The sequence below is a fragment of the Geotrypetes seraphini genome, chromosome 3, assembly GCF_902459505.1.
Source record: "Geotrypetes seraphini chromosome 3, aGeoSer1.1, whole genome shotgun sequence".
Classification (NCBI taxonomy): domain Eukaryota; kingdom Metazoa; phylum Chordata; class Amphibia; order Gymnophiona; family Dermophiidae; genus Geotrypetes; species Geotrypetes seraphini.
This window is the reverse complement of record NC_047086.1, coordinates 97,911,115-97,936,648: the sequence shown is the minus strand read 5'-3', so window position 1 is coordinate 97,936,648 and position 25,534 is coordinate 97,911,115. Positions and strand designations below refer to the sequence as shown.

At 44.3% G+C, this 25,534-nt stretch overlaps 1 long non-coding RNA gene across 1 annotated transcript; it reads left to right on the top strand.

Annotated features, from left to right (window-relative positions):
- The first annotated feature begins 2,200 nt into the window (after positions 1-2,200).
- LOC117356340 lies at positions 2,201-21,032 on the top strand. Its single transcript, XR_004538621.1, has 3 exons — positions 2,201-2,318; positions 3,605-3,793; positions 20,762-21,032. It is a non-coding gene; the product is annotated as an uncharacterized LOC117356340 (long non-coding RNA).
- Positions 21,033-25,534: the final 4,502 nt, after the last annotated feature.

Sequence of the window (25,534 nt, the reverse complement as noted above, 5' to 3'; positions counted from 1 at the left end):
CAACTTTCTCAGCAAAACGAAGCTCAAGCCCCGAGGCTTGTCTTCTGCTTCCTGTCTGCCCTGCCGCACACAAATAGCCGAACGGAAGTATTCTCCGACGTCAGCGCTGACGTCGGAGGGCAGGCTTTGCTTAAGCCCTCCCTCCGACGTCAGCGCTGACATCGGGGAACGCTTGCGATCGGCTATATGTTAGCTGCAGGGCAGGCAGGAACAGAAGACGAGCCTCGTGGCTCGAGATGTATTGAACTCTGCGGGTCCCCCGTCCAGCTCTCTCCTGTCCACGTGGGGCGGACCGCCCCTCTCCCTAGACTGGTGGTACTGCCCTGATGGCGGCCCTGACCGTACGGCACACCAGGCAACATCTCGCGGCACACTAGTGTGCCGCGGAACAGCGGTTGAAAAACACTGGTCTAAAGTACTTAAAGAAATATTTCTGTCCTTATGTGGGGCTGTATAATGAATGAGAGTTTGATGTGTGAATGTGAGGATTGGTTAGCAACAGAAATTAAACCAGAATCTCTGTATGCAAGCAAAGCATAGTGAGTGGGTGATGGGTAATGCTAACTAACCTTAAAAGGAGAAATAAAGCCCGGTGTGGATTCAGTGACCTGACATTGCACATCCCTGATAGTGGGAACTTTTGGGAGGGGAATCTTAGACCATTTAAACAAGGGTGGATGGTTTCCAGCCCCCTGCCCAGAAATAAGGGTAGTGGGGGTATTTATACTTTAGGTCAGGGGTCTCCAAAGTCCCTCTTTGGCCAAATCCAGTCAGGTTTTCGGGATTTCCCCAATGAATATGCATTGAAAGCAGTACATGCACATAGATCTCATGCATATTCATTGGGGAAATCCCGAAAACCTGATTGGATTTGGCCCTCGAGGAGGGACTTTGGAGACCTCTGCTTTAGGTAGTCGGGTGAGGAGAACTTACTGAAGAAACAGGGGGCTCAATACAATAATTGTGCCAAGCCTAATAAGAGTGGAGCTAAAGCCCAGGGCCGGCTGGTCCACAGGGGCTCTTGTATATAAGTTCTTGAAACCAGAATGCTGCCCAGAACTGTGCAAAGCATGGAAGTCAGACTGTGAGAAAGAAATCCGGATTAAAAGGGACTTGTTTTGGGTTGGGGTTTTTTTTTTTTTTCTGATTGATACAAAAAGTGGCTGTAAGGAGAACTTTTGTATGTGATAAATCTCCTCCAAGCACCATCAGCCGGTGTGGCTGTATTAGAACCAGTGCAAACTGAACTGGGTAATAAAACTTGGAACTGGAAATTATTGGTGGAAAGTTTTTTTTCCCCTCTGCTGTGCTTATTCCAGAGTGGTCCTCCAAAGAGCGCTAATACTTGCGCCTGGGGCGGGAGCCAAGTTGCCAGCACTAGGCTTATCCCTGACCCTGTCACAATGTCCATATATAGCCCTGCACGTGGAATGACAATTCTTTGTGGGTGTGGTGGAGTAGAGTTTGGAGTTCTGGTGGAGGTGAGTGATCTGGGATATATACAAAATTGAGTACTGATTGAGATTGTATGACAGGAGAGAGATTCAGAGAGTAGCAGCATGAGAGAAAGTGAAAGAGATTATGGGGGTGACAGTGAGGCTGTGTGAGAGACTGGGAGAGTGAGAGACGTGCAGTGAGAAAGTGTGTGGTAGGGAGCATGTGTGACCGCCACCGTAAGTATGAGAGAGTCTGAAAAGGGCATGATGGTGGAAAGAGCCAAATTACTCCCTAGGGGAGACACAGACCCTAGTGGAGCTGTGCCTATGTCATGAGAGTCGTGTGTTTGGACATAAGGGCCATAGGCTATCCCATGATGTCGCCCTGAGGGCTTGAACCCGCATTCATGACACTCTCCATAGATGAGCGTCAGACACTGTCCTCCACTATGTAAGCCCACACAGGCAGCCTGTGTTCCATAAGGCTTAAGAGCTGTTGGGACTATGTAACACCAATGGCCTCTTAATATGAGGGGCCCCAATGCTCCTGGCCTCAACTAGCCTCCCCCCCCCCAACCTTCCTTGCAATCAGTCTCTTGCTATTTTCTGCCAATATATATATATTAAACATATGCTTGCCAATATATTATTATTGTATATACATCATCAAAATAGTCATGAGAAATATAGTATAATGTGCTCAGTGCCCTCATAACCCTGCATACTTTGGATTGGTGGAATCAACGGCCACAACTTTTGTCTTGCAGGTGCTTTGGTGGCTATAGGGTCCTTGACTTCCTCAGGAGGATGAACCACGACAATCCAGCCCTCATTTGACGCACAAGACAGCACCTCAGACACCATTTTGCCTCAGACACCAACGTAAGTCCCCCCTCCCTGCAGTAACTCATTAACTGCCCAGGTCTCCCAATACAAACAAGAATACACTTCAAATTCTACTGCCTACTTTTCAAAGCTATTAATGGAGAAAGCCTATCCTACTGGAACAACCGACTAACTCAATCCACCTCAACCAGACACAGGAGAAACCAATCGCTATTCACACACCCACCAACCAAAAATGTCAAATGATGAAAACTATATGACAATCTAATGGCCACCAAAGCAGCAAAACTAGACAGACAAATCACCAATCTACTGTCTTCGACCACAAAACCTTCAAAAAAGAAACTAAAACCCTATTCTTCAAAAAATACATAAAACCTATTTAACACGACCAGTTCCTTCCCAATTTCCACCTACCACACCATCTACCCCTTTCATATCTAAAATGTTTCTAATTACCCAACATGTATCACCTCAAGTTCCCGACAATTCTTATGTAATTCCTATGACAATTCTTATGTAAAGTTACAATTCTTATAACCTCCTGATAAATCTTATGTAATCTGCTTTGAACCGCAAGGTAATGGCGAAATAGAAATCACTAATGTAATGTATCCCATCATGTCCTAGAAGTGATGCTCCTACCTCTTCTCTGCACCTGCTATCCCCAAGACTTCCAACAATAAGATGACATGGGAAAGATTGGAGCAGGGAGGTGGGGAGAAGGAAGGGATATATGCACAGTACCCATTGGTTATACTATATGCATTCTCTTACACACTCGGATATTGTTCATTGCTGCAGCTGGGCAAAAAAAAAAAAAATACATTCACCAACAGCGGGTATCAAACCCTGGCACTGCAACACCTCATCCAAAACCACTACCCCACAGAATCATCCAACAGAAGGAAAAGGGATAAAATACAATACAATAACAGAGGGTACTCACTATATCCCTTGAACCAATAGCCCCCTTGAACCAATAGCCCCTCATACACTCCATACTGCATTCATTGCACACACCACAGTCAGATGCACAGGTTGGAAAGCTGCCTTGTAAGACATACCAGAAACTCTGAAACCTGCAGCCCAGTACATATTCAAAGTCCTATCTGTGCTTAAGTGCTGCACCACCCCACCCTCTTTCACACTGCCAGGCCATCTGTCAGGGTTCTATCCTGTGTCATCTCATTGCTGCCACCCTCAGAGCTGACTCCCTTGTACATGGAAAAAATACAGACCTATGCCATTCCCTGCCTGCTGAACTACTATGAAATCCATGCATAATGTGGTCATCCTAAATTTGTTGTTACCACACACAGGGCAAAAACAGCATGCTCAAGGAGCTGGCCCAGAAGATGATCCATGAGGTGGCCCAGGAGGCAGCACAGGTGGCAGTGGATGAGATGGGTCAGGAGGCAGAAAATGATGTTGTGGAGGAGGTAGCCGAGGTAACAGAAGATGTGACTGAGGATGTGATAGAAGATGTGGCGGAGGAGGTGGTCGAGGAGGTAGGGTAAGATGTGGCAGAAGATGTGGCGGAGGAGGTGGGCCAAGAGATGTTGTTGTTACAGGAGGTTGTGGTGGTGGAGCAGGGTTCCTGGGAGGTGCCAGACAACATACAGGTTAAGGACATATATGCTGACATGCCACCTCTGGAGGATGGGTCTATAGAGCCAGCTGCCAAGCCCCAGTTCCCTGCTGTCATGGAAGTGCCCCCAACAGCCACACCCTCCCCCCTCCCCGGTCAATAGACAGCTCCTACTGCTAGTGGGGCAGCAGGGGTGTGAGGAACAAAGGCAGCTCCTGCAGGAGATAGTGGAGTTTCTGCATCAGCTGTAGGCATCTTCCAGCAGAAGTCTCTGTGACTGTATAAAAGGGCCAAATGTGAGACTGGACAGGTAATGGTGCATTAAGGGCCAGATCATGTTTCTAATAGTGTCCAGGGCACTCACAAGTAGATGGCCACATCCTAATGACTGAAAGGGCATCACAAGGCCTATCCTTATCATATTCTGTGGACTTTACCAACTGTATCTCATTGGGGCATATGAATGTTTATGTATGTTCTGTATTTACATGTATGTATGTGTATATGTATGTATAAGTGTATATTTATATGTATGTACACGTATATGAATGTATGTGGTGGGACGTTAGCAACCTATTTGATGTTACTGTTGTGTGAAATGCTGTTACCACATTCTCTGCCATCAATTGCAAGTGTAGATGCCTAATGTAGAGAAGCTAACACAAGGTGATAGTTTGCAATTGTTGTATGAATACATATGTATCCCAATCCTGTGACTACAGTAGGGAGATATAGATATTATAGTGGACCTATGTTTACCTCAAATAAAGGGTACTCTCCCCAGAGTTATGAAAATGGGGTATCAGCAGCCCTGGAATCTCCTAGAAATGATAGCATACAATCATTGAATGGAATGTGATGAGGACCCAGTAATGATTTATGGGATTTGTATATTGCTTTTATGAGGTTGTACATTCAATTTTGTTTACATATATCAAGTACTTTTGTAGTATCTGGCCCAATGGAAGATTAAGTAACCTGGCCAGGGTCACAAGGAGCAGCTTTGGGATTTGATCCTACGACCTTTGGATGCAGAGGCAGCAGCTCAACCACTAGACCAATCTTCATTGAATATTGCAAGGTTATCATAAAGCAGCTATGCAAGCTAAAGAAATGAATTTCTTCTTTGAATAGATCAGACACTGTTAAACATTATTTATTCCTTTTATTTAAAAATTTGCACAAGCATAATTGCTCAGCCAATGCATTCCAGAACTTCACACCTGCTATGGAAAACATCGATCTTACATGTGATATATTACACACCCTATCCAGGTCCAGTCTCATAGCGTATTCTGATCATAGCTCTCTTGTAGGAGAGTATAATTTCAACCTGTCCTGGAAGCAATCGGGGCCTTATGGTATAGAATCTGGCGTACAGTATGATGGACAAAACCTTGAACTGAACTCTTTCCTGGAAGCCAATGCAACTGCTTCAAGATTGGCGTAATGTGGACTCGCCGTAGAATTTATTAACACTTGTAATGCCTTATTCTTTGTCTTTGCTACTCCAAGATAGAGTGCATTGCAGTAATCTAACTTACCTAAAATAAGCGTCAGTATTACAGTATGAAAAATGTACGGCAGCAACGTTGGCTTCAACAACATATGCAATTGTGCATAACCAGATTGAATAGTCTGCAAGATTTGATAACCCATTGTCAACACAGAGTCCAACCATACCCCCAATACCAGTAGTTCCTTTTTCACTGGTAGTTCTTTTCCCAGCCTATTTAAATGCTCTGATTCAATCTGTTCTTTATCTCTCCCTACTAAAATAATCTCAGTTTTTGAACATTCAACTGTAATCCATGCATAGTCATCCATTCTATAACACATGTAACAGCGGCTCAATACTTTGAATATCATTTCCGACAGGGGAAAAAAATCAATATATCATCAGCATATATTCTGTTTTGTATGCCTAGTTGTTGAAACACCTTTTCTATCCCTGCAATGTACATGAGAAAAGTCTTATCACACTGGTTAAAAATCATTCTACGTAACCATTCTTTATCAGAGACTAAAGGAAAAGTTACCAGCATAATAGGTGGAGTAACATTCTGAATATCTAAATGCTCCAATATATTTGAAATGTCTAAAATATCTATCTCAGCTGTACTCTCCATGTGACTGTTCCACTTGTCTCTTAAAAGCAGGTAAATAATAAGCTCTAACAACACAGGAACAAGCTCAGGTGCTACACCTAATGATGCTACACCTAATGATGTTTCTGAAAGCTTGGGAAAATTCAAAAATCTGAGATTAGATCCTTTGGAAATATTCAAGATTTTCCACCTTAGTTCTTAAATTCAAATTATCTTTAACCATGTTTCAAGTCAACACCTGAATGTTAGTCTACAGACCTTATGCTTCAGTTCCTCCACTTTAGGAGCCCAGAATGAAGCTTCCAAAACAGTTGTTTTTACTTTGTTCTCCAAGACTTGAACCCTTATATTCAAAGCATTAGACTGAGGAATTAAACTTTTGCCATCTCTGATGAAGCTTCTCATAATAACCTGCAGAACTATTACAGATAGGGTTACCATATGGCTCTAGAAAAAGGAGAAAGCAAAGGGAACTGCAGACGAAATGTACAAGATGCAGGCTATGTTTATTATATCAATTGACAACACTGGAAAAATGGGCCAAAAAGTGGCAAATGAGTTTCAACATAGGGAAATGCAAGGTCATGCATATAGGGAAAAAAACCCTGATGTTCACTTACAAAATGGGGGGATCAGCGCTAGGGGTGAGCAACCTTGAAAGAGACCTGGGAGTGATGGTAGACACAACATTGAAGGCGTCGGCGCAGTGTGCCACGGCCTCAAGGAAAGCAAACAGAATGTTGGGTATCATTAAGAAGGGCATCACGACCAGGACAAAGGAAGTCATCCTGCCACTGTATCATGCTATGGTGTGCCCGCTCCTGGAGTACTGTGTTCAGTTCTGGTCGCCGTACCTCAAGAAGGACATGGAGGTACTTGAGAGGGTCCAGAGAAGAGCAACTAAGCTAATAAAGGGCATGGAGGACCTCTCATATACTGACAGACTGAAAGAGCTAGGGCTTTTCTCCCTGGAAAAGCGGAGACTTAGAGGAGACATGATAGAAACCTTCAAGATCATGAAGGGCATAGAAAAAATAGACAGGGACAGATTTTTCAAATTAAGGGGATCAATAAGTACAAGGGGGCACTCAGAGAAATTGAAAGGGGAGAGGTTTAGAACAAACGCCAGAAAGTTCTTTTTCACACAGAGGGTGGTGGATACATGGAACGCGCTACCGGAGGATGTGATAAACAGGAGCACGCTACAGGGGTTCAAAGAAGCTTTGGATAGGTACTTGGAAGACAAAGGGATTGAGGGGTACAGATAAGAGTAAAGGTAGATTATAGGGATGGGATTAGAGGTAAGTTACAAAATTAATCAGGGACCACTGTTCAGGCACTAGGCCTGATGGGCCGCCGCGGGAGCGGACCGCTGAGCAAGATGGACCTTTGGTCTGACTCAGCGGGGGCAACTTCTTATGTTCTTATATCAATACGGTTGAATATTACCACCCTTTATATAAACCTAAGGATCCGACACGGTCCATGTTTCGGTAAACATGCCTTCTTCAGGGGCCCAAGATTGTTAAGGTTTGACTTAAACCAGAAAAAGGAGGACAGATTGAGGCATCCAGACTGTACTTCTACTGAAATCATTGCAAGTAAAGAGAACAGAGACAGACTTCTGGGCTTTACTTCCATTGAAAACAATGGAAGTAAAACCTGGATGTCTCAATCCGTCCTCCTTTTTCTGGAGCCATATGGTAACTGATTACAGACAGGTGATTTATCAATGACAAAGGTATAGGTAAAGTTACCATTACTGCATCACTTCCACCAGGACTTTGACAACTTTCATACTGCTCAGTGCCGGATATACCTCCTTCCACCTTCAATGCTGGTGTCTCCTAATTTTGTAGCACACCAATTCTTGCCTTGTGCAGGGGACTAACATTTGCTCCTCTGCTTATAACTCTTCCTTCCAGTGAAAACAAAACTACTTCGGTAAGGGAGATGCTAGGCAAGGCCGAACTTCTGCTGGACAACAGTGGCTACTTAAGAGGGCTCCTCAAGTCTAGGCTAAGTAAGATGTCAAACCCAAGAGGGCTCCCAGTAGCTTTCAAGGAAGCATAATGAACCATCTACATGGAGGTCCAAAGCTTACTGGACAAATTGATAAATTGGACCATCCATACATAAGTTTTTAAGACCCCCCCCAGGAAAGAGACTTGGGAGTACTGGTCAACAAGTTGATGAAGCCGTCCGTGCAATGCGTGGCGGCAGCGAAAAGGGCAAACAAAATGCTAGGAATGATTAAGAAGGAGATCACGAACAGATCGGAGAAGGTTATCATGCCGCTGTACCGGGCCATGGTGCGCCCTCACCTGGAGTACTGCATCTAGCACTGGCCGCTGTACATGAAGAAGGATACTCGAAAGGGTTCAGAGAAGAGCGACTAAAATGATTAAGGGGCAGGAGGAGTTGCCGTACAGTGAGAGATTAGAGAAACTGGGCCTCTTCTCCCTTGAAAAGAGGAGACTGAGAAGGGACATGATCGAAACATTCAAGGTACTGAATGGAATAGACTTAGTAGATAAAGACAGGATGTTCACTCTCTCCAAGGTAGGGAGAACGAGAGAGCACTCTCTAAAGTTAAAAGGGGATAGATTCCGTTCAAATGTAAGGAAGTTCTTCTTCACACAGAGAGTAGTAGAAAACTGGAACGCTCTTCCGGAGTCTGTTATAGGGGAAAACACCCTCCAAGGATTCAAGACAATGTTAGACAAGTTCCTGCTAAACCAGAATGTACGCAGGTGAGACTGGACTCATTTAGAGCACTGGTCTTTGACCTAAGGGCCGCCGCGTGAGCGGACTGCTGGGCACGATGGACCACTGGTCTGATCCAGCAGCGGCAATTCTTATGTTCTTATGTACAACTCCACAAACATTCATTCTGACTCAGAGAGGTGAGGAAAGAGTCAGTTCCACAGGTTTCCGTAACTAAAGTGCTCACCTGTGCGTGATTGATGTGCCACCGTTCCACAGGCTGTCTGATAAAATAAACAATAAAAAGAATCAGCTCTAGTCTATAGCTGAAACAAATATATTATGTCAAGAAGGCCACCATTTTTGTGTAATTGAAGGACATTCTTCTTAGATGTTGGAAAAATGAGCTCACATGATAACTACCTCAAAGGTTTTCAGTTCTACAATGTAAAGCAAAATGGAATCCAGCAATCACCAAATTACCAAGCCGGTGCTAGCAGCTTCTGGAGTTATTCCTTTGGTTGATTGTATGGGGATTGCCTTTGAATTTCTGCCATTCAGCTAATTTGATCAAGATAAGTATGTGTTTTATACTGTATATTTGTACTAATTTGCAGTCACTGTGATATGGCAATAGAACCTGATAGTGCTATGATAGTCCCGTAGGCAACCCGTGCTGGTGTATATCACGTTTAGCACTTGTGAATGTGAGTCTGAGCACTTCACTTTATAATTATAATTTTAGATATATAATATAGGAAGAATTGGATATAAATAACTGTGATTTGAGTGTCAAGTACTGTTAGAATTATCACAGTAGTTTAGTTGCTGACTCCCATATAGTTGAAGTGCAAATACATTTATAAAGGCAATTTCATATAACATTATTTTAAAAGACCGTTTTGGAAACTCAGGTAAAATATACTCAGCATATTGAAAAAAGGTCAAAGGAAGGCCAAATCATGGTCAGTGTGATTTAATGGTAAAGGTTTAGTGGCAACGAAAGCCTAAAGGCATCTTTCAGAAAGTGGAAAGCAGATCCTTATGAAGAAAATAGGAATAAGTGCAAGCACTGGCAAGTTAGAAGTAAAAAAAGTAAAAGGTATGCCAAGAGAGATTTTGAAAAAGAAAAGCTTTTTATAGAGATAAGAATTAATACTAACACCTCTGTCAAGGTCATTCAAAGCAATAGACTTTTGAGAGGGTGAGATGGACAGTTGCATGACCAAGGCTTTACATTTAAGCTCATCATTTGAAAGTTACAGCTATATTTGTTTAATGATTTTATTTTCTTATGTTCAATTGTTTTAAACCACTTGTAATTTTTTTTGATAAACAAATGTGAACCGCCTAGAACTCCTTGGGTATGGCGGTATACAAAAATAAAGTTATTATTATTATTATTATGGTCTTATGTTACTTGTATTTTATATACTATATCATATTATTGCTTTGTTCAACCTTGGAACTCTGTGGAGAAGGACAGATGTTTGAATATATAATGAAAAATATATGGCTAGACACAATAGCAAAAATCACCAGAATCTTATAATTGTCTTTGTTAATGTCTATGTTGTGATTTCCCCCCCCCCCCCCCCCCCCCCCCCATCTACACTTCTTCCCTTGGTGCTCTAATCTCCTCCCATGAATTTCAATATCACTTTTATGCTGATGACTCGCAGATCTCTCTCTCTATACTGGAAATCTTGACAGGCATTCAGTCCTGGGTTTCAACCTACTTGTCTGATATTGCTACCTGGATGGCTTTTACTGCCATCTAAAATTAAACATGTCCAAGGCTGAGGACCAGATTCTCAAAACTTTAACGCCATTGTTAAACTGTTTTCCAATGGTTTAGCCTGCAGGCAATTTAGCAGCAGATTATCAAAACGGTCTATCTCTGTCTTTAGCAAGGTTTCTAGCAGTCTACAACACTGACATGCAAATGGGCTCGTCAACATTGAAATGAGCATTCTAGTGGATTCTTAACAATTGCCAAGCCATTTTCTAAGAGCAGCATCAGCTTTTGACTGGTGCAGGGGTGCCAGTACAGCACTCTTTAAAACCCTGGCATGGCAGTGTTAGAGTCTGCTGGACAGCAAACCAACTCCCCCCCCCCCAGCAGCGGGAGAGATGTCCATTCTCTCTCGTCACAAACAACCCCCCCCCCAGCAGCAGGAGAGATCCCCACTCTCTCCCTCCACAAAAAACATGCACACCCCGCAGCAGCAAACCCCCACAGCAGCGGGAGAGATGCCCACCCTCTCTCGCCACAAGCAACCCCCTTACAGCAGCGACACCTCCCCCCAGCAGCAGAAGAGATCCCCACTCTCTCCCTCCACACCAAACACCCCCCCCCTGCAGCAGCAAACTCCCACAGCAGTGGGAGATATGCCCACTCTCTCCCACCACAAACACCCTCCCCCCGGCAGCAGCGACCCCCCAGCAGCAGGAGAGATCCCCACTCTCTCCCTCCACAAAAAACACACACGCCCCCCCACCCCCGCAGCAGCAAACCCCCACAGCAGCGGGAGAGATCCCCTTTCTATCATGCTGTCACACAACACCTGCCTCTGACCCCTCTCCCCCTTTCCTTGAATTAGTTGGCTCACCAGAGTGATGCCTACTTCCTGAGGCCAGCTGACCCGCCTCTTCAAAATGGGTCTTCCCCTCCCCGGTGCATCCTGGAATGCACCGAGGAGGGTCCTGAGGATCTCATTGGCCCAGGTTCTCTAAGGCCCCTCCTGGGCCAATCAGAGCCTAAAGCCCCTCCCTGATGGACTGGGAAGGAGCCTAAGGCTCTGATTGGCCCAGATGCCCCAAGGAATGTCATAAGAACATAAGAAATGCCTCCGCTGGGTCAGACCCGAGGTCCATCGCGCCCAGCAGTCCGCTCACGCGGCGGCCCAACAGGTCCAGGACCTGTGCAGTAAATTTCTATCTATACCCCTCTATCCCCTTTCCCAGCAGGAATTTGTCCAAACCTTTCTTAAACCCCAGTACTGTACTCTGCCCTATGTCCCTAGCTTTCCAGACCAATTAGAGCCCCAGACCTCTCCCCAGTTTTGAAGAGGCAGGCCAGCTGGCCACAGGGAGTAGGCATCCCTCTGGTTAGCCAACTAACTCAAGGTAAGGGGGGGAGCGGGAGAGAGTGGGCATCTCTCCCACTGCTGGGAGATTGCTTGGAAGTGGGAGAGAGTGGGCATCTCTCCCACTGCTGGGGGGGTTGCTGCTGGAGGGGCAGTGTTGTTTGTAGTGGGAGAAAATGGATATCTCTCCCGCTGCTGCAGGGGGGGAGGTCACTTGGTGATGGGAAAGAGTGGGCATCTCTCATGCTGCAGGGGTGGGTATATTGGTTGGCAGCGGGAGAGATTGGACATCTCTCCCGCTGTTGTCTTTTTTTTTTTTTTGGGGGGGGGGGTTTCTTTTGGGTTTATTCTGCGCATGTGCCCATCGCAATCACCAGCGACGAGCACATGCAAATTTATTGAGTTTTCGCTACTCTCTGCCAATCTCATTGGCATGAGTGTTTTTTGGAGAATGACTCGCTTTTTTTAATTTGCTACCAGAATGGCTGTGATAGTAGGCCATCATTTTTTAACAGTTTTTTAAGAATCTATGCCTGAGTTCCTTATCTTTCCACCTAATCCTGTGTTTTCTCTTCCACATTCTCTATTTCTGTGAACAACCCTAACCCTCATCCTACCTGTCTTGTTGGCTCGCAACCTTGGGGTAATCTTTGACTCATCTCTCTCCCTTTCTTCATATACAGTGGTGCCTCACACAACGAACTTAATTGGTTCCAGGAGCAAGTTTGTTATGCGAAACGTTCGTTATGTGAAACACGTTTTCCCATAAGAATACATGTAAAAAAAAATAATTCGTTCTGCAGCATAAAATATGCTAAGATGACATAAAAAAAGATAAATTTTTGGTTATTATTTTTATTTAGATACATCTAAAAACATAATTGTTTTTTAAAACAACACACATTTTTTAAATTTAAAGACAGACTAAGTAGAGTCTAATTTTACAGTGAGAGAGGGCAGAGTCTCAGCGGCAAAAACTGGGACTTAACTGTTCATTTTTTTTTTTTTCTACCGTGTTTCCCCGATGATAAGGCAGGGCCATCAAATAAGACAGCCCCCCCTTTTTAGAAAAAAATGTAAAATAAGGCACCCCCCCGCAAATAAGCCACCCACCGATACCTGCGCTTACCCGAATCGGGTGGTACGGTGGGTGACTCCGTGTGGTCCCTGGCACCCCCGACACGATCGGGGCAAGAGGGAGCTCAAGCCCTCTTGCCCCCCCGACTCCCCGACACGATCGGGGCAAGAGGGAGCCCAAGCCCTCTTGCCCCCCGACTCCCCGACACGATCGGGGCAAGAGGGAGCCCAAGCCCTCTTGCCCCCCGACTCCCCGACACGATCGGGGCAAGAGGGAGCCCAAGCCCTCTTGCCCCCCCGACTCCCCGACACGATCGGGGCAAGAGGGAGCCCAAGCCCTCTTGCCCCCCCGACTCCCCGACACGATCGGGGCAAGAGGGAGCCCAAGCCCTCTTGCCCCGCCGATTCCCCAACTCCCCGACAATATCGGGCCAGGAGGGAGCCCAAGTCCTCCTGGCCACGGCGACCCCCTAACCCCACCCTGCACTACATTACGGGCAGGAGGGATCCCAGGCCCTCCTGCCCTCGACGCAAACCCCCCCTCCCCCCAACGACCGCCCCCCCCAAGAACCTCCGACCGCCCCCCCAGCCGACCCGCGACCCCCCTGGCCGACCCCCACGACACCCCCAACCCCCTTCCCCGTACCTTTCTGTAGTTTGCCGGACAGACGGGAGCCAAACCCGCCTGTCCGGCAGGCAGCCAACGACGGAATGAGGCCGGATTGGCCCATCCGTCCCAAAGCTCCGCCTACTGGTGGGGCCTAAGGCGCCTGGGCCAATCAGAATAGGCCCGGGAGCCTTAGGTCCCTCCTGGGGGCAGGGCCTGAGGCACATGGTCGGGTTGGGCCCATGTGCCTCAGGCCCCGCCCCCAGGAGGGACCTAAGGCTCCCGGGCCTATTCTGATTGGCCCAGGCGCCTTAGGCCCCACCAGTAGGCGGAGCTTTGGGACGGATGGGCCAATCCGGCCTCATTCCGTCGTTGGCTGCCTGCCGGACAGGCGGGTTTGGCTCCCGTCTGTCCGGCCAACTACAGAAAGGTACGGGGAAGGGGGTTGGGGGTGTCGTGGGGGTCGGCCAGGGGGGTCGCGGGTCGGCTGGGGGGCGGTCGGAGGTTCTTGGGGGGGGGCCGATCGTTGGGGGGAGGGGGGGTTTGCGTCGAGGGCAGGAGGGCCTGGGATCCCTCCTGCCCGTAATGTAGTGCAGGGTGGGATTAGGGGGTCGCCGTGGCCAGGAGGACTTGGGCTCCCTCCTGGCCCGATCGTGTCGGGGAGTCGGGGGGGCAAGAGGGCTTGGGCTCCCTCTTGCCCCGATCGTGTCGGGGAGTCGGGGGGGCAAGAGGGCTTGAGCTCCCTCTTGCCCCGATCGTGTCGGGGAGTCGGGGGGGCAAGAGGGCTTGGGCTCCCTCTTGCCCCGATCGTGTCGGGGAGTCGGGGGGGGCAAGAGGGAGCCAGGCGGAGAGAGGGCAGTTAAGCGCAGTGCCTGCGCGGAAGGATGCAGCTCGGGCGACTTCGTTGTGTGAAACGAAGTTCGTTGTACGAATCAAGACATAAAGTTCGTTGTGCGCAGCGTTCGCTGTGCGAGGCGTCCGTTATGCGAGGCACCACTGTATACAACAAACTGCCAAAACCTGTCATTTTTTTCTCTACAATATCGTTAAAATCAGCCCCTTCCTTTCTGAGTGCAGTGCCAAGACCCTCATCTATACCTTCATCACCTAGACTACTGCAACCTACTTCTCACTAGCCTTCCGCTAAACCATCTCTCTCCCTTACAATGTGTTCAGAACTCTGCTACATGCCTCATTTTACAGCAATGTCGCTATGCACACATTACCCCTCTCCACAAGTCACTTCATTGGTTCCCTATCTGTTTCTACATAGAGTTGAAACTCCTCTTACTGACCTACAAGTGTATTTGCTCGGCAGCTCCTCGGTATCTCTCCCCACACTCCCCACCCCCACCCCAGGTACTCCACTCATCAGATAAGTCTCTCTTATCTGTACCCTTCTCTTCTACAGCCAACTCCAGATGCCGTCCCTTCTATCTTGCTGCCTGGAACAAACTGCCTGACCTAATACATCAGGCTCTGTCTCTGTCAGTATTCAAATCCAGACTCAAAGCCCACTTTTAAGATGTTTTCATTTCCAAACTCCAACCCACTAATATCTGTCTTATTAGCCCATCTGTAATTCCCCCACCTGAGCACAGTATACGTATTGATGCACTTTCTTGTCCAGTTTGTCTGCTCTTTGGAGCAAGGACTGTCTCTTCTGTATTTTGGTGTACAGCATTGCGTATGTCTAGTGATGCTATAGAAATGATTAGTAGTAGTAGTTGTAATAGTATTGTTCAGTGCTTTTAGTTTCCACTTCATTACTTATGTAACTCCTGAACAAATTGTTATGACAGTAAAGATTTTTGAATCTTGAAAGAGAGAGAGAAACAGGGGAGGGCATTTAATATTGCTAATTGCATCCCAACCTGAACATATCCCTCAAGAATTAGATCATTCTGTATCCTACAATAAGATCTGTAAATTCTGTAGAATGTATGCTTAATAAAATATTACAAAATATTACAAAATAAAATATTACAAAATCCCACAACAGTGAAAAATTATTCCACTGCCTTACCACACCTCATTCAAAGTGATTACTTGATTCTATTTTAAGGTCCTCAGCGGGCCACCACACACTCAAATCTTTTCCTTGTGCGAGGCTTTATGCTCCTATTCGTCATTGGACCCCTTATTTACTCTCAATTTTTGTAGAAAATACATTTTAAATATGTGAATGCTAAAGGTACTTAGCTTAGAATCTTGACGCTAGCCGGGAGGGTAGAAACATCCGTCACCGGACGCTAGCCGGGAGGGTGACGGATGTTTCTACCCTCCCGGCTAGCGTCAAAATTCTAAGCTAAGTACCTTTAGCATTCACATATTTAAAATGTATTTTCTACAAAAATTGAGAGTAAATAAGGGGTCCAATGACGAATAGGAGCATAAAGCCTCGCACAAGGAAAAGATTTGAGTGTGTGGTGGCCCGCTGAGGACCTTAAAATAGAATCAAGTAATCACTTTGAATGAGGTGTGGTAAGGCAGTGGAATAATTTTTCACTGTTGTGGGATTTTGTTGGTGAATACCCTCCATTCTAGAATTTTTACTAAAGTGCCTAGTGCTTCATAATAAAATATTACATTCATCCTTTAGTCTTTAAGAGTTGGCATTATATGAGAAGGATCTAAAATCTATAAAGTATGTGTTCAAACTGCAACAGCAGTCAGAAAAGTCATGACACTTTTCCTCCTTATCGCCTTGTCCTTCTGTGCTCTGATTTTTGGCTTGAAAAGCTTTGTGTTGACCTTATACATGTCTAATTAGTCAAGCAAACAAGACCTCTTCCCCTCACAAAAACACACACACACAGAAAGCTTTCAATTTTCTAGTCACACATTCTTTCCTCTCCCAGACACTCAGGACTCCCTGTTTCCAGTCATATACTCAATACCTCATTTCCTGATCTGGAGACCTCAAACGCATTACACATCACACTTTTTTCAGCTGTCTCTCAAGTTTTTTCCACAAAAAAACCTCTTAAAGGGTTGTTTTTGTTTTGTTTTGGGTTTTTTGCTAAACTGTTTTGATTTTTTTCTCATCTTCTTACATTAAAAGCATTTGGCTGTTCTTGTATTTTCTTTTTCTTGCTATTCTTCTTATCCTTATTTCTAAATTGTGCTTCATATGTCCATCACAAACCATGTTAGGCCCAGTGACTTTCAGCTTGAACCTAGCTATCCTGCGCCCCTGCTGCTAGTAAAGGCAAGAATTGGAGTGATGTCACTATGAGGCATTGTTCTAATTTATAGTTGAACACTCTTGGCCTTCTTTGAACACTGCTTTTCTATATACAAGTAGAGGTGACATTGTTTGGCCATGATAATACCAGCAATCAGCAAGATTGAACTAGTGAGGACAGACATGGCAGGCCTGTGGAATGAGTTTGTTCAGCAGTTCCTCAATTTAGTATAGGGAGAATAGGAAACATCAGCAAGCATAGGAAGGGCATAAATTATTTCTGCTTTGATTCCATTTCCTTCATGGTCAGAATAAATCAGACTACAGGAGCAAATGAAGACAAGTAGTAGCTTGGATTTGCTCATGTGTCAGAAAACACCCAGGAGTCCTACCAAACAATTTTTTGCTTAGACCTTTTGCCATTCCATAGTTATAATAATGAAAAGTTTAGTACACTGCTATTTATGGCAAAACATAGTGAGCTAGCAGGTTAAAAATAAGAATTAGACATAGAAACATAGAAAAATGAAGGCAGATAAAGACCATTTGGCCTGTCTAGTTTGCCTAACCATGTCATCTACTATCCCCTCCTCTCCTTTAAAGATCCACCATACTTGTCTCAAGCTTTCTTGAATTCAAATACACTTTTTGTCTCCCCCATCTCTACTGGGAGGCCTTTCCAAGCATTTCCTACCCTTTACATGAAAAGGTATTTTTGGAGCTTACTTCTGAATCTGTCCCCTTTCACATTCATCCGATGCCCCCTCATTCCAGACTTTCCTTTCAATTGTAAAAGATTCATCTCATGTGCATTAATACCACATAGGTATTTAAATATCTCCATCGTATCTCCCCTAGTTCACCTTTTCCTCCAAAGTATACTTATTGAGATCTTTAAGTCTGTTCCGTATGCCTTATGACGAAGACCACTGACCTTTTTTAGTAGCCTTCCTCAGCACCAATTCCATCCTGCTTATATCTTCTGGAAGGTGTGATCTCCACAATCAATGGTGCCGCAAGAGTGGTAGGCGCTGCCTCACACACTTCTCCTCCCTCCTGCCGCACACGCCCCTTCCCTTCCCTTCCCTTCCCCTGTACTTGCTTAGCTTCCCTGGCTCGAGCAGCATCTCCAATTTGCTGCCAGCATCAGCTCTCTCTCTGATGTCACTTCCTAGTCTTGAGACCCAGAAGTAACGTCAGAGGAGAGCACTGATGCTGGCGCAAGCAGCAAGTTGGAGCTGCTGCTCATGCCGGCAAAGTGCTAGAGGTACCGTGTGTGTGGTGGGGGGGGGGAGTGAAGGTACATGCATGGCGAGGTAGAGGTGGAGAGCTGCTGGCGTCCCTACCAAGATGATATCTGGGATGGTCTGCCACCCACCTCTCCTTACTATGCCACTGCATGCAATATATCTAAATGAGGTCTCACAAGGGTATCAATACCTCTTTTTTCCTACTGGCCATTCCTCTCCCCATATACTCAAGCATCTTTCTAGCTTTTGCTGTCACCTTTTCAAATCGTTTGGCCACCTTAAGATCATCCCACAGTATCGCATCCAAGTCCTGCTCTTCTTTTGGGCACAAAAGTTCTTCACCCCTAGCTGTACTGTTCCTTCGGGTTTTTGCAGCCCAAATGCACAACCTTGCATTTCTCAGCATTAAATCTTAGCTGCCAAATTTTAGACCATTCCCTAAGCTTTGCTAGGTCCTTCCTCATGTTATCCATATAAGGGGTATCTACTTTATTGCAGATTTTGGTATCATCTGCAAAAAGGCAAATCATACCAGATGGCCCTTCAACAGTGGCGTACCTAGAGTATGTGGCACCCAGGGCCCATCATTTTTTGACACCCCCCCCCCATGTAAAATCCATGAAACGGAATAAATGGTCAGAATAGAAACAGGCAGTGAAAATTTTCTTTTATTGAACTTCATATATGTAACCATTATTCCAAACATAACATAAATTATGTCTGAATTGTCATGACATCAGAAGTACATATGGAGTAGTTGCAGGTGATGCTTGGGACAGTTCTGATTGTGTTAGTTCGGTTTTATGTGTTTTTTTAATAGAAGGGTTTTTATTTATTTTTTGAAGGTTTTGTAGTCTGTGGTCGAGGTCAATAGGTTGTAGAGTTGGGGGGTCGAGTGTTAGGAGGTTGTCAAACAGTTTTTTTCCTTTTGACGATTTTGGTTGGAGGGTGTGTGAATGGTGCGTGAGTTCCCCATCAAACCCAGTAACCTGTTTCCAACAGTGGCCAATCCAGGTCACAAGTACCTAGCAAGATCCCAATAAGTAAAACAGATTTTATGCAGCTTATTCTAGGAATAACAGTAACAGACTTTATTGGGATTTTCTTTAAATCTTTCAGTTCAAAACAACTGATAGAGGCTCAGAGTTTCCTGATCTGGACTGATAAAGAAATTTCAAGTCACAGATTAGTAGGAATACACCCCAGTCTCTCATTTAGATTCTCTTGGAATTCTAGCTCATGGATTCTCAAGCTTCCAGCATCATGCTTTTTCTTTTGTTACCAATTGTTTTCAGGCCCAAGGGCTTAAACTAATGAATAATCTTTAGTATTTAAACTGGGAGAGGTCAAAGAAACCTAAAAGTACTTCTTTTATCTAATTAGTTCCTGCTACCCAGCCCAGCAGCTTCTAACAAATCAGTTCTTGTTTTCCCAGTCCCTCATTTTGACCAAAGCTAAATACACAGGGATTTACTCTAGGACAGGGGTTGGAAACTAGAGAATGACACAGTGACAAAATTCATCACCGTTCCCATCCCCGCGGATAACCGCGAGAAACCATCTTCATGTCATTCTTTAAGGAGAGAGGGAAGAATCAGAGTATGAATGGCCACAACCACTGACCCACAAGCTTTGCTTTGAAGAATGCTGGTGTAGAAGGACTGAGGTTGAAATAGACACTAGAAAATGACATGGGATTATTTCCCGCAGTTATCCGCGGGGATGGGGACGGTGATTAATTTTGTCACCGTGTCATTCTCTGGAAACCCACGACTCGTGAGCCACATCCAGTTCTTTGACCACGTGGCTCTGGCTCTTCTCTTGCTTTAACAGGTTAGCGGCAGTGATTCCTACAGGGCCTGTCACTAATGTGGAAGCAGGGCTGTTATTAGGAAAGGGCAAACAGGGCAACTGTCCTGGGCCTCACAGCTCTGAGGGTCCCTTTTGGGCCAGCATGCCTTCCCTCTTCTTTCGGTGCCAGTCCAATGTTGCCTTCACTTTCCCCATCCCACTGACAAATTGACTGGCAAAAGTTCTGAAGTGCTGCCTACAGCCTCTTCCCTGCTTTCTTTCTGCTGCAGTCTCCCCCCAAAGACACAGCTTCCTGTTTCCTCCTTAATTTCTGCCCTGGTCCCCAGCATGTCTAAAAATGGCCGTGCCCGAAAGCCTCTCCTCTACCACATCACGCCCTCTGTCAGAACTTCATGTTTCTGTCCAAGCGGGAAGTGTCAGAAGAGAGGCTTCCAGGTTAGCACAGGCAGCTGTAAGAATCCCCACTGACCCAATGAAGCAAGAAAGAGCATGTTTGTGAGTGGGATTGGGGTTGGGGGTTGAAGGAAATATGTTGCAGGAGGGATGAGAGTGGTGAGAGGGGAAGAAATAGACCCAAGTGTGAAGGGGAAGGAAAGATGATGTATGGGGAGAGAGGGAGATATGGATATAGGGGTGGATGGGAGGGAGAGATGGTGCATGCTGATGCTTCACACTGCTAACCTTGAGCAGCTGGTCCTTATTTGTTCTGATGCTGCGGTGGTATTGCCATGAAATGCTGGCCTCATTAAATTCCTTTTCTTTATTTTCTTTATTGGCTAATTTATCAATTAAATTGCAAAAGCAAAATGGATATATGCCCAAACTTGCATCATTTTGAGCATCATATAAAGAATTAGGGTGTATATGTGTAACTAGCTTGCATGATGGCACCTGAGTTATGATCTCAGTTCATTAACCAAGTAGCAGGAGCCAAACATGTATTTAATGCATGTTTCAGGCTACTGTTTTACCAGAAATATTTCCATACCTAGTTTTTCTAACTATGCTACTCATAAAAAGTATCCTCATTGGTGATTTTTTTTCATTATCAGAATTTTTGTGTTTGGAAGAATCAACGTGAAATACAAATGAAAGGAAAACGAAATACCTATCTCTCCTGCCCACGACCAATAGATGATACTTGGATACTTGACCCTCGATAAGTGTTACGTTAGGATGAATACTTTAATTGAAAAATCTGGCACTATAATTGACTAATTCAACCTGTAAACTGTATATTATGGACATTGATATTAGATCCCTAGTATGTGTTGAGTTAGGATAATAAACAAAGGAAAGACTGCAGAGTGGAATATACAAGGTATAGGAATCTTTATTAAATGTCTATACAAAATTGTAATCCACAAAAATGGCTGTTATATACATGGAGTGCAGACCCAACATGGGCCGTGTTTCGGAGAAAACTCTTCTTCAGAGGTCTGGGATGTCTGATATATCACATTTAGAGATTCATGCGGAGAATACCATTGTTGTATATAATAACAAAAATTTGGTTAATCGAAGACAAGTTCTCCTTCTGGGCTAACACTGTCTTCGATTAACCAAATTTTTGTTATTTTATACAACAACAGTGTTCTCTGCATGAATCTCTAAATGTGATACATCGGACATCCCAGATCTCTGAAAAAGGAGAGTTTTCTCCAAAAAACGGATCATGTTGGGTCCAAACTCCATGTATATGAGAGCCATTTTTATGGATTACAATTTTGTACAGACTTTTAATAAAGATTCCTGCACCTTGTACATTCCAATCTGCGGTCTTTCCTTTGTTTTTGGTGTTCGCCTTTTACTGCAGATCCATTGGATTTTTCTTTGTTTTACCTTGAGTTAGGATAATAACTTTTTATTAAGTATTAGAATAAAACTTGTACAGAAAACCTTGCACTGTAAGGATAACTGGTAAGAATCTCTGGAATTCAATTCCAGGTATAATGAGATTATGCAAAGATCGTATGTCTTCCAAGAAATTGTTAAAACCACAATTGTTTGTGGACGCCTTTCTCTAACTCTGTAGTTATTATTTGTTTTAGATTTAAAGAATTCTGTATTAAGGAAATTGTATGGGGAAGATTAACTTATTTGTTTACTGCATTTTATAATGTTTGTTTGTGTTTGAAATTATGGATATAAATGTTTTGTACATTGGTTAGATTTAAGCGATTCATAAATTTTTTAAATAAATAAACTATGGCAAATTGTAACCTGTAAACTGTATATTATGGGCATTGATATTAGATCCCTATATATGTTAACCTGTAACCCGTTCTGAGCTGTATGGGGACAACGGGATCTAAAATGAATTAAATAAATAACTGGTGTATCTATGCTGTTGTAAGCTTTCTGTGTGATTTAGACAGAGCTTTCCTTGTAAATACTTATATTAGAAATGAATACAGGTTCCATAGTGAATAAAGCTGGCACCTGCACAGATGTAGGAAGGGAAGCACCCCAGAGTCCCCAGTTCTCACAAGGGACCTATAATTGAAATCCATTAAAATAGTTAATTAAGCAATAATTTCAATGAAAAGGATATTAACTGTCAGTCAATGTCCTGATTAGAGGCAATTGCTGCAAAATTATAAAACATCCAATGTGTATGTATGCGTGTTTTAATATGACTCTTTTCCTTCATACGGTAGCACATTCTTGTTCTTAATTTAGCTTGTGAAAAAGCTTTGATTTTGCACATGGGTTTTAATGAAAGAAGATGCTGGAAATATTTTCCTGAGCTAAGTGATGGCTGAGGTGAGGCATGTAAAAAGCCATGTTAACCGAAAGATCCAACAGGGCTCCTGCTTCAAATACTAGGCTCAGATGGAGCATGTGCTTAACATAAGAACATATAAGAACATAAGAAATGCCTCTGTTGGGTCAGACCCGAGGTCCATCGTGCCCAGCAGTCCGCTCACGCGGTGGCCCAACAGGTCCAGGACCTGCGCAGTAATCCTCTATCTATACCCCTCTATCCCCTTTTCCAGTAGGAATTTGTCTAATCCTTTCTTGAACCCCAGTACTGTACTCTGCCCAATTACGTCCTCTGGAAGCGCATTCCAGGTGTCCACCACACGCTGGGTAAAAAAGAACTTCCTAGTATTTGTTTTGAATCTGTCTCCTATCAACTTGTCTGAGTGCCCTCTTGTTCTTTTATTTTTTGAAAGTTTGAAGAATCTGTCCCTCTCTACTCTCTCTATGCCCTTCATGATCTTGTAAGTCTCTATCATATCCCCTCTAAGTCTTCTCTTCTCCAGGGAAAATAGACCCAGCTTCTCCAATCTCTCAACATATGACAGGTTTTCCATACCTTTTATCAGACGTGTCGCTCTCCTCTGAACCCTCTCGACTATCGCCATATCCTTCTTAAGGTACGGCGATCAATATTGGATGCAGTACTCCAAATGCGGGCACACCATCGCCCGATACAACGGCAGGATAACCTCTTTCGTTCTGGCTGTAATACCCTTTTTGATTATACCAAGCATTCTATTCGCTCTCTTAGCGGCCTTTAGTACTTCCCAGCAGAAAAAAAACAAAGGTGACTGATGGTATTCAATCTTGCATATTAAATCTAAAGACCTAACATGATCCTGTTTCATAATATCAGAAAATTAAAAATATAAAATCACATAAACATATATATACATGTCAAAATGTAAATATACATTTATATGTTGAATTAAACTGATTTAAAAACATAGAAACATAGAAGATGACGGCAGAAAAGGGCTACAGCCCATCAAGTCTGCCCACTCTGCTTACCCACACACTGTCTATGCCCTAATGACCCAATTTCCTTATCTTGACCCTCGTAGGGATCCCACATGGGTATCCCATTTATTCTTAAAGTCTGGCACGCTGTCTGCCTCGATCACCTGCACTGGAAGCTTGTTCCAATGATCAACCACTCTCTCTGTGAAGAAATACTTTCTGGTGTCGCCATGAAATTTTCCGCCCCTGAGTTTGAGCGGGTGCCCTCTTGTGGCCGAGGGTCCCTTGAGAAAGAAAATATCATCTTCCACTTCGACACATCCCGTGAGGTACTTAAATGTTTCGATCATGTCTCCCCTCTCCCTACGATCCTCGAGAGTGTAGAGCTGCAATTTGTTCAGTCTCTCTTCGTACGAGAGACCCTTGAGCCCCGAGATCATCCTGGTGGCCGTCCGTTGAACCGATTCAATTCTGCGCACATCTTTACTGTAATGTGGCCTCCAGAATTGCACACAGTACTCCAGATGAGGTCTCACCATGGCCCTGTACAACGGCATTATGACTTCAGGCTTTCGGGTGACGAAACTTCTATTGATACAACCCAATATCTGCCTTGCCTTAGATGAAGCCTTCTCCACTTGATTGGCAGTTTTCATGTCTGCACTGATGATTACTCCTAAATCTCGTTCTGCTGAAGTCCTAGTTAAAGTTTCTCCGTTCAAGAAGTAAGTCCTGCATGGATTTCCGCTTCCGAGGTGCATGACCTTACATTTCTTAGCATTGAAGCCTAGCTGCCAGGTTGAGGACCAACTTTCCAATGTAAGCAGGTCCTGCGCCATATAATTCTGTAAACTGCATTCACTTACTATATTACATAGTTTGGCGTCATCGGCGAATAGTGTTATTTTACCTTGAAGCCCTTGAGTCAGATCCCCTATGAATATGTTGAAAAGGAGTGGACCCAGGACCGAGCCCTGCGGCACTCCACTGGTCACCTCTGATGTTTTAGAGAGGGTACCATTAACCACCACCTTCTGAAGTCTGCCACTCAGCCAATCATTGACCCATGCAGTTAGTGTCTCTCCTAACCCCATCGATTCCATCTTGCTTAGCAGCCTGCGGTGTGGGACACTGTCAAAAGCTTTCCTGAAGTCCAGGTACACGACGTCCAAAGACTCTCCCAAGTCCAACTTTCTTGTTACCCAGTCAAAGAAGCTGATGAGATTGGATTGGCAGGACCTACCCTTGGTAGAAAGGAGAAAGGAGGAGAGAAAGCAGTGAAAAGTTTGTGTGAAATGATATGTAAAATAAAACTGATTTGAAGGGCACAAAGTATGTCATCTAGTAAAGCTAATTGTTGCAGATAAAGCAAAAACAAAGAGAAGGGAAGAGGCAAACCTAAAATACTTCAGAATGTGCCTCTGCTTCAACCAGAAGGTTTTGTTTGCTTCAGTACAATACCTAAAAATGTAAACAAAACACAACTCCCCATAGAATAGTAAAGCACCAGGGACACGAATGAACTAAAGTGATAAAAAAGTAATCATAAGCTTAAATTTTATGTTTGTGAGAGGAGGTATCAGTGGAACAAAGTGCTCACAAGGCACTGATAACGTGGCAAATATGAGTCAAAAGGCCCCAGTTGTCACTGTAAAATCACGTCACATTGTTCCTCATATATCAATAACACCTTATAATTCAATCAAAAATAAACTTGTGAACAAAAGTGTTTCTGGTGTTAATCAAAATTCGCTCAAACCCACGGGTTCCCACCCAAAAAGTAAGTACATATGTGAAAAATCCAAAGTCTATCTGAACTACAAAGAAAAAACTTGACGCTTCTGACGAGGACTCCATTTCAAAATGTTCTTCATGGATCTGCAGCGTTTAAATTTCCACTCCTTTACTAATGATGAATATGCTGGGATAAATGGTGTCTCAGCATGAAGACTTTGTGGCTTAAAAAGCGTCAGAAACTAAACCTGGTGTCCTTGACATAATGACATCATCATCAATCACAATCGAGCTTAAGGAATGGGCATCAACATGGCTGATGAGGTTCAATGTGGATAAGTGTAAAGTGATGCATGTCGGTAACA